The sequence below is a fragment of the Pavona decussata genome, unplaced genomic scaffold (assembly GCF_977016875.1).
Source record: "Pavona decussata unplaced genomic scaffold, jaPavDecu1.1 SCAFFOLD_34, whole genome shotgun sequence".
NCBI lineage: Eukaryota > Metazoa > Cnidaria > Anthozoa > Scleractinia > Agariciidae > Pavona > Pavona decussata.
In genome coordinates this window covers 842,501-851,136 of record NW_028145457.1, presented here as the reverse complement: position 1 = coordinate 851,136, position 8,636 = coordinate 842,501, and the positions used below count along the sequence as shown (strand labels likewise).

Sequence of the window (8,636 nt, the reverse complement as noted above, 5' to 3'; positions counted from 1 at the left end):
ATGAAATATACAAATGTTATTAATAATTTGCTCTGAGTTTTGGAATTCTCGTAACATTTATGTCTTTATCAGAGCAGGAAAATACTGTAACATTTTCTGTAAGATTATTCAAGTTGAGTTTCCAATGTTCTCTTTACATAATGTACTTTATAATAATTATTATTATTTTCATTCCTTTCTTTAGCCTTTTTAATGTAAATGTTGATCATAATTATTTGATGTTTGTCTAACACGTCAAAGGATTTTGAGGGGTTTATTTTCCCAAACAGTGATCAGGTAAAATGAGGTTTGAGCTGTTGAAAATCAATTTGGGTAAGGCTAGCATTTTGACAATGTCTATTCTGCCAATGAAGGTTAGTTCTCGATTTTTCCAGATATTTAAAGTCTTTTCCATACTTCGCAATTTTTTGTCGAAATTGAGGTTATTGGCTTTAGTGTTGTCATAGGAAAGAAAAATGCCTAAGGCACAAATGGGTTCGGTGGGCCAATTGAAATTAATAGGGGTGTCACATCTGTTTTTCCACTGGCCAAGACACATAGCTTCAGTTTTGGAGGCATTGACTTCCAGACCGGAAACAGTTGTAAATTGGTTCAGCAGTTTAAGTTATTGGGAAATAGATTCTGTGTCTCTAAGAAGAACTTTGGTGTCATCTGCATTCATGGTCATTTTTACTACGTGGTTTCTTATTATTTGATCGCATTAATGCGATCGTGATTATTGATAGCTCTGGTGTGAAGATCAAGACCGAGAAAAAAAAGAAGACCTGACAGTGGACACCCTTGTTTCACTCCACGTTTTAAGGAAAAGAAGTGAAAAGCATGGCCATTGTTTAGAACACAACTGAAATTTGTTGGAGTATAATTGTTGCAGAAAATCTGGCCCAAAGTTGAACAGCGTGAGAGCTTTCTCCAAGTAACTCCACTCGATGGGAAATTTTCTTTTTCCAAATAAAACATGTCTTGTATCAATGTATTGGTCAGGGTTTATTATTTTAGGTAATACCTTGTCTAAACGATTTGCCAAACTTTAGTGAGAATTTTGTAATCTACATTTAAGAGGGATATTGGTTCAAGGCTTTCAAGGATGGTTTGGTTTTTTTTTTGTTTTGGAATAAGCGAAATGGTACCTCGTAGCTGGGACATAGACAAGGAGCCGTTTACAAAAGCGTAATTAAAACTTCCGACAATTAAGGTTTTTAGCTCCAGCCCGGCAAATTCTTGAACAAAATCTTGTACTCAGAAATTGCTAATTTGATTTCTTTCGTAGGATGAAAAGGTAGACACTAAATTATGCGATGCTGATTAAGGTCGTAACCGCACTCTGTTAACCTTTTGTCAGCTGTGGGGCGGAAGATTTTTAAGACTTAATAACATATTTTCTTGCCCCATTCATTTTCCCAGATTTTGATTGTTTGTGTTGAAGAGTATGTTCCTTGGAGGAAAATTACATCAGCGTTTTGTTGATGCAGCCATCTAAATAACTGTCTTTGTTTGCACGATTTGTTTAAACCTCAGACATTCAGAGTTCTAACTTAAAGATCCATCTATACTTAGGTTGTCAAGCAACATTTAATAATTTGATTCAATCCGTAGACTTGAAAACCCTTGGCAGAAATAAATAAAGAACAGACGAAAAATTAAATATTTCTGGACGGTTTAGTAGGTGAGACATGATAAATAAAAGGTAAGCAGAACTAGGTATGGTGGTGGGCTATACTATCGCAAAGAGGATGTACAAGAAAACGGTTAGACATTGATGAATCTTGAAATTTCTACACAAATACATAGCTACTAGACCTAGACTTATCCATCGGCACAAGATATCACTATTAATAGTGGTGCTGCTAAGCTGTTTTAAAACTAGGAAGTAATCTAGGCGACACTGCACTTTAAATGACTTGTTTCTCCAGGTAAATTGTTTAGTGTTTGGATTTAAAGAGCGACAAATATCGCACTGCTGTAAAGGTGACACTACTTATCAATTTCATTTATAACCGGTAACTTGTTTGAAGTAGGATTTCCTTCTTCTTTGTCACTTGGTGAAAGAGCGCAATTGAAGTCTCCGCCAATAATCATCATTTCCTGTACAAACTTGCTGAGTTTTTTTTTGTAACTCTTTACTTGCTGATTTATGTTGTTTGGAGCGTAAACATTAGCTAAAACGATTTGACAATCATCAAGAGTTATCTTTGCACTGAAAGATCTTCCGATGTTGACTTGAGATCTTTTTAAGTTTCGGCGTAGCTTCCAGACTTTATCTCTGTCGGAACAGTACATGCAGCGAGCAATTATGGGCCTTGGTCATCCTCTACTACATTTTCCTAAGCGATGAACACTGTAAAACATAAAGGATTCAACTTCATACGAGACCCTTGTGAGGTCTTTGACAAGAACTTGTTTAACTAATGCAGCAAAGTTTTCTTCTAGTTGCTGAGGAATTTTGTAGAATATTATATTCCACCTGCAGCTGTAGATTCCTTGCTTTATTAAGCCATTATCGTGCATGGCTTGTTTGCGTTCGCACTCATTGATCGGTGTGTTCTAATACTTCGTCTTGTTCTTTCTGTGTGAATTGAAGTGAATTCTCAAGTTGTTGGGACGTGTATTTAAGCTTTTTACTTTCTTCTTTAGCCAGTGTTTATTTCGTCTCTAGTTTCGTGATGCATGCCTTTTGGTTTTTCACTTGTTCAATTTAAGCAATTCTATTAATGATACGTTGAAATTCCGATTTGTTAGTTCAACAATGGCGTTGGTCTCTTTGCAGTCTTCAGAGCTACTGACTCTTTGCCTTTTCTTCTCCCTCTTTTTCTTCTCAGATTTTTGTTCCTCCGTGTCAGGCATGTTACTTGAGGGCGGAGGAGCAATCAAAATGAACGAGGAAACTACCCATATCCAAACAAAAATCCAAAAGTCCTTTCCATTTTATGGAGCTCCTTCAGAAAGGTGCGCTCAGCTCAAAGTCATCATGGACCTCGTGTGTATAGCTTCAGTAACATGAACAGTAAAGCTTTCAAACAAATTTTGAAGTCCCAAAAGGCATAAATTGGTCATTTTGTGTCACAAAATGCACCAGGTTTATTCATTTCAGTGTGAGCAGAAAGTTCACAATCGCTTGTCATACTTGAACAAGAGAAGCATTTGAAAAAGTTACTAGTGTGTTTTAAATACAATTAAATGACTTTTCAAAACTGCCTCAACAGCCAACTTAAAATGATCCTTATCGACAAATGTTTTTGGCAGTGTAATCTTACACAAACAACTGGAAGCAAAGATAGATAATTGCTCAGACAATTTCACTGATAGTGTTTGCAGACCAAAATATGGAAGGCAAGGAGCGCCAGTTACAATGGTCAGAAACATCCTTAGAGTATCCTGAGAAGAGGCCAATATAAGAGTTGTACTAATATGCGAGCCAGCGAGTCATGCGAGTCACGATGCAAGCCATGCGAGTCGTGCGAGCCAAGATGCGAGCCATGTGAGCCAGGGTGCAAGCCATGCGAGCCATGGTTTTAACGTAAGAAAAAACGTGCGAGTCATGTGAGCCACAATTTAAACGTAAGAAAAACATTGTATAGATTACATTACACTATCGAAGTCACGCACTCTTAGTAGTCTTTAGAGACAGAGACGATTTTTGTTGTTGTTATCATTGTTGGTGCTGCTGCTCACAATTTCCCTACAACAATATGGAAAATTACAGTAGAATCCCGATTTTTTGGAACCGCCGATTTCATAATACCTTCTGTTACTTAAGCAATCTTTTGGTCCAATTAGCAAAACAGAGCCAAACAAAGAAAGGAGAAATTTATTCTCATCCAGATATTTCTGGAACCATTTTGTGTTTCTCTGGGAGATTCAAGAAATCTGGAATCCATGGTGGAAGTCGAACTGACTTACTCCATTGGCTGTTTTTCTAGGTTTATTTTACCTAGCTGGGTACTAACAAGGTGAGAGTCTTGCTTTGCAGAGTTGAAATATCTCGTTTGAAAAGTTAATAGTAGATAGGCATAAAAAGATCACTTCGCAAATGCAACAGGTGCTATTTTACTGAGATGTTTTTGAACATGTAAACTAACAAATGATCAGCCCACCGTCCGTGATGACGTTTTTGAGAGCGGCAGCAGGTGATATAATTATTTGAATAGGTCAAGTTTTCAAGTCTATTTCTTTCTTTTGCTGTTCAGTCAAAGGCGTTTCGATTAACAGTGTCATTCCAGTTTTATATGGGCAAATAAAAGAATTCCTCGGCAGTTTTCCCATGCAGTGCAAACGAGGGCAATAAAAGAATGTTCTTTTAATCCAGGACTTCTGTATTGTCTTGTAAGGGCCTTCTGTTGTGGCTTGGATATTACCCTCTGATAATTCTTTTTTGCAGGTGGAGCATTTAGCGTCTTTCTTAGATGTTCTTTTGTTTATCTTATATTGTTGCTCATCCTCTGAAGGACAAGTCACTTTAGGCAGAGGGACGTTTTCTGGGAACGCCTCAATTATTTGTTTCCACTGTTGATCAGTGAATTTTGACTGGTACATAATTGGCTGCTCTTTATCAAAGTTAAACAAATTGTGGAAAATCCACATCAGGTGGTGACATTCCTTTTTGCACCAGACAGATGAACAGATGGCAGATTCCTTTCTGATGCAAATCCCTTCGAGATACCCCATTGTATCAAGCACTTTAAAATTGAATGTGGTCATAGGGGAATCACAATGAAGTAGGTTCATGTGAACTCCTTCAACCTTGTTGTGGATCAATTTTTTTTTTGTCACGCGTCCATCGTTCACTCTCTTAACTTGTTTACTTTCTTGTTTTTGATTTTTTTTGTTCGCCCTGTGAGTGTCTTTCGTGTTAATTTTAAACTGTTGCTGTGCATTTTCAACGTCGTCAGCTTCCAATGCAAAGTCATCATCAATTATAAGCTCTGCCTTCTCCGCGATTTGTTAAATTGCGTCGGCCGACGCTTCCCTCGCTCTGGCCATGCAAAGGGATTGCTTCTCAGAGCGGTCTGCGACGGAAAAGCCACAACCTTCTGTTTTTAGGCCAAGAGATTGCCGCTTGTTTTCTGCACCCTCCAAAACAACACTTGCGCATTCCACGGTTACCACCCCAGCAGACTTTTCCTATATCCAGACGCGTGCAAAGACTTGGCATTTGCCACCTCTGCAGAGGATGCTTTGCTCGATGAATGTGTGCGGCACCATTTTTGCTAACACGCTTTTCCTCGCCACCACCATGCCTTAAAAGAATTAATTTTTTTTTTACGTGTGTTGATTTTTTCTCAGTAAGTTTTACAAGTCGTTTTTCCACATCTGCTGCCTGCAAAGAGGTAGGAGAATTATACGCATCCATCATTATTGATTTGAATTTCTTTTTACTTTTTTGGTCGCCAAAGTAAATGGAATTACGGTTGATGTCTTGTTTGAAATGGAAAAAGTCTGAAATGGTCTTGTTTTTTACGTCTTTCCCCTTTACCAAGCAGAGACCGCGCCACAGAGCACCACCTTCATCACCGACGTATGATTTTGGATCTAATCCCTGTCCTAAGGCGTCTTCAGTATCTACATTATATTGGCCAGCCACTTTTGGGAGAACATTGTTAACGGCCGCATTAAAAGACTGCACCATTTTTTTTATGTTATCTGAAATTTCACCTGGTTTGGCTGCAAACATACTGACTAATTTGACATTGCGTCTCAAGATGGGGTCGTAAGCAATCATCTCAATTTCTGTGTAGTGTTGTGCGCGGCTTTCACAGCCATCGAGGCATACTGGTTAGTCAACAATGCCAAGAGTAATGAGTGCACCTAATCGCACCTTATGCTTGGACGAAAGAATGACATAATCGTCGCCAACACACATAATTAAATTTTCATCTAATTTTCTGGCAATAAAATCGTCCTTAAGCAATTGAACAGCTTTGATTTCCGATCCTCCAGGTCTCTTTTTCTTGTTAATGGTACTCTGTATATACTGAAGATGTTTTTTGTTGCTGTATCTTAAAGCTATCTGGTTCACCTCGTCTACTTCTTTACCACTAAGTAAGGCCTCGCGTACGACGTCCAACTGTAGTTGGCCTGCTGATTTAGTAGGTTTTATACAGAGAATGTTTTCTAGATCCCCTTTAGACGGCTTATCTTCTTGTTGCTTTGGAGAGCAATCGTGTTCCTGTAAGTAGATTACTGTCATTTTTTTGTGGCACCGGTCGTTTTCAACATATTTTCTTGCTGAACAATGCTTTTTTATGGCTTCACTGTGACAGTGAACGCAACGTTTTGACCGATTAAAATCGACTTTGTTTGGAGACTTATGAATTTTTAAATATGCGCACTTCTTGTTTGCGCATTCTAGCGAACCGAGACACAATTGAAGCATCCTTCTACCACCCTTGCAAAATCCCGCTCTTTTGCATGGTTGTGCTCTACCCCACTTCCAATTGTCTACAACCACTGACAAAGGGTCTGCATCATTGTATTGCACTTCATACTTTACAGGACCTTGAGGAGCCAGGGGAACCTTCTTCACCTGAACTGGCTTGAGTTTGTCAATTTCGTCTTGGTTGGCATACAGTCTACGTCCCTTTTTAAAACGCTGATGTCCCCATTGCTGTCACTATCTCTACCAATAAATGCAAAAGGTCATTGACGCTTCAGGATGAAAACTCTTTAAGAAGCATAGATTTTTGATAAAACACCACAACTATTTTCATATTGTACCATAATAACCCCCACTAACACATCTGCATGCAGCCATCTAGTCTACCCCTCCCAAACAACAAAATAGACGTTTATTTTCATGTGCACTTGTAATGATCTTGAGGGCAGTTCCCTGTTTTTACTCCCTTGACATTTTTATCAAAACAGAAAACCATTAACCTAAACGCAACACTCTATTACATCAATAAAAGAATGATTATGTACTCTTCATCAAATAGCTTTTGCTTTGCGGGTGACCCCTGGGTGTCCTCTTTAGGTCTTTTAACTGCTGGTAGACGTGGCTTTTGAGGCGTGTTGTCATTGGAACTTAGTCCACTTACACTGGCGATTAATTCTTTGATGCTGTCATCCTGTTGTATTAAAAAAAAATTAGGTTCGTTTTCTGCCGCTCTCTCCAACAGCGGCTGGTAATCGAGCCTAAAAGAACCTACAACAATGACTTTTCGCAAATGATATCTACACAACATTCCTTGGTTCAGATAAATTTTTTGTGTTTAAAAATTCTGCAATCTTAGCAGACAAATAAACGCATTGACGTTTTTTTTCTAAATTTCCTTTGCATGCACGGCTTTAAGCTACTAGTAAGAGCAGAGCTACTTATTTCAATAATTAACCATAAGGGGAAAAGAGGATTTTTTTCTTGGATAAGAAACTCAGAAAACGACCAATTGTTTCATTACGTGATACTGCACAGCTATCAATTAATTATAACATGAATGTCCACAGAGGTGCCTACAGTTTATGGTCTTCTCTATTATCTTTCAAGGTATGAGGATGGGCATACATACCAACAGACGGACGTAGGAACAGTCACGTGACAACCAAATTTTTCAGATCGATGGGTTGCCTAATTTTTTTAAAAATTGACCAGTGCTTTTCGGCGCGCAGGATTGTGCAAATAGGGTCTGGGTAAGAGGATGCAACGTAAATAAGTGATCATCTAGGTCTTACTGTAAAAACCAATACGATGTACTGCGTTGCAAAAGGAATCAAGGAGGAAGAATATTGGGACAGTCGTTTTATTCTGTGTTCAGTTTCGTCAGTCAGTATTCAATCACTTACTGATTAAATATGCTGTCTTTTCCTGGTGGGTTGTTTAAGGGGCGCGTCGACCTCCATGCCATTGTCGGAGCTTATTTCAACCACACTCTAATCACTCACATCTGCAACCGTGGTGGTAATTTCCGGCTTGCATTTGTAAATAAAAAAAGGCAGGGGCTGTATAGGTAAAGTGTGGAAGTTCTGTATTTTCTAGTTAAAAATGCGAATAAATTTCTCCTACATACCTTTGATGACTTGTCTTGTGGAGTTTCCTTTTCTTCAATTATTTCAAGATCCGATCCATAAGAAGATGTGTCATCGGATATTTTTTGTCCTCTCCATAAACTCATCCCGGGGTTGTATTCTTCTGTGGATTCCCACCATTCCATCTCTTCGTTTTTTCGTCCCTTGGGTATCTGAAATTATACACAACAGAATGAGCTTTTTAGTGTATCTACCGCTAATGACGTTTATTTTGTCTCCGCCTTACCTCTTCCCACTTCCACCAAAAAAAGGCAGAACCAAATAGATTTTTTGGTTAGAACTAGATGAGTCTGTATGTTAAAATTGTACCTTTGTTGTCGTTGTCCTTTTGGCTTTGAAAGTTTTACCGGAGGATGTTTTAATTTCTTGAGTGCTTTGTTCCTCGTTGATTTTAGGGAAAAAACTTCAAGTGCGTGGCTCAGAACTTCCCCTGGAAGATTCCGCCGCCGTTGCATAGCTTGATGCCTGAAAGAAATGTGAGAAGGTGGAGTAAGTCAGCAATACTGTAACGTCCTGAACATAACCCAGGGACCAAAAATTGTATGAAATTTAAACAGATCTTAGTGAGTTAGTTGCAATGTCAGCCTGACTGATAGGTTATTTGTTTGTCAGAAATTGCA

The 8,636-nt window shown here is 38.6% G+C and overlaps 1 pseudogene; it reads right to left on the bottom strand.

Moving 5' to 3' along the window:
• Positions 1–3,569: 3,569 nt before the first annotated feature.
• The window catches only part of LOC146484353 (uncharacterized), a 5,522-nt pseudogene continuing 455 nt past the window's right edge, over positions 3,570–8,636 (bottom strand).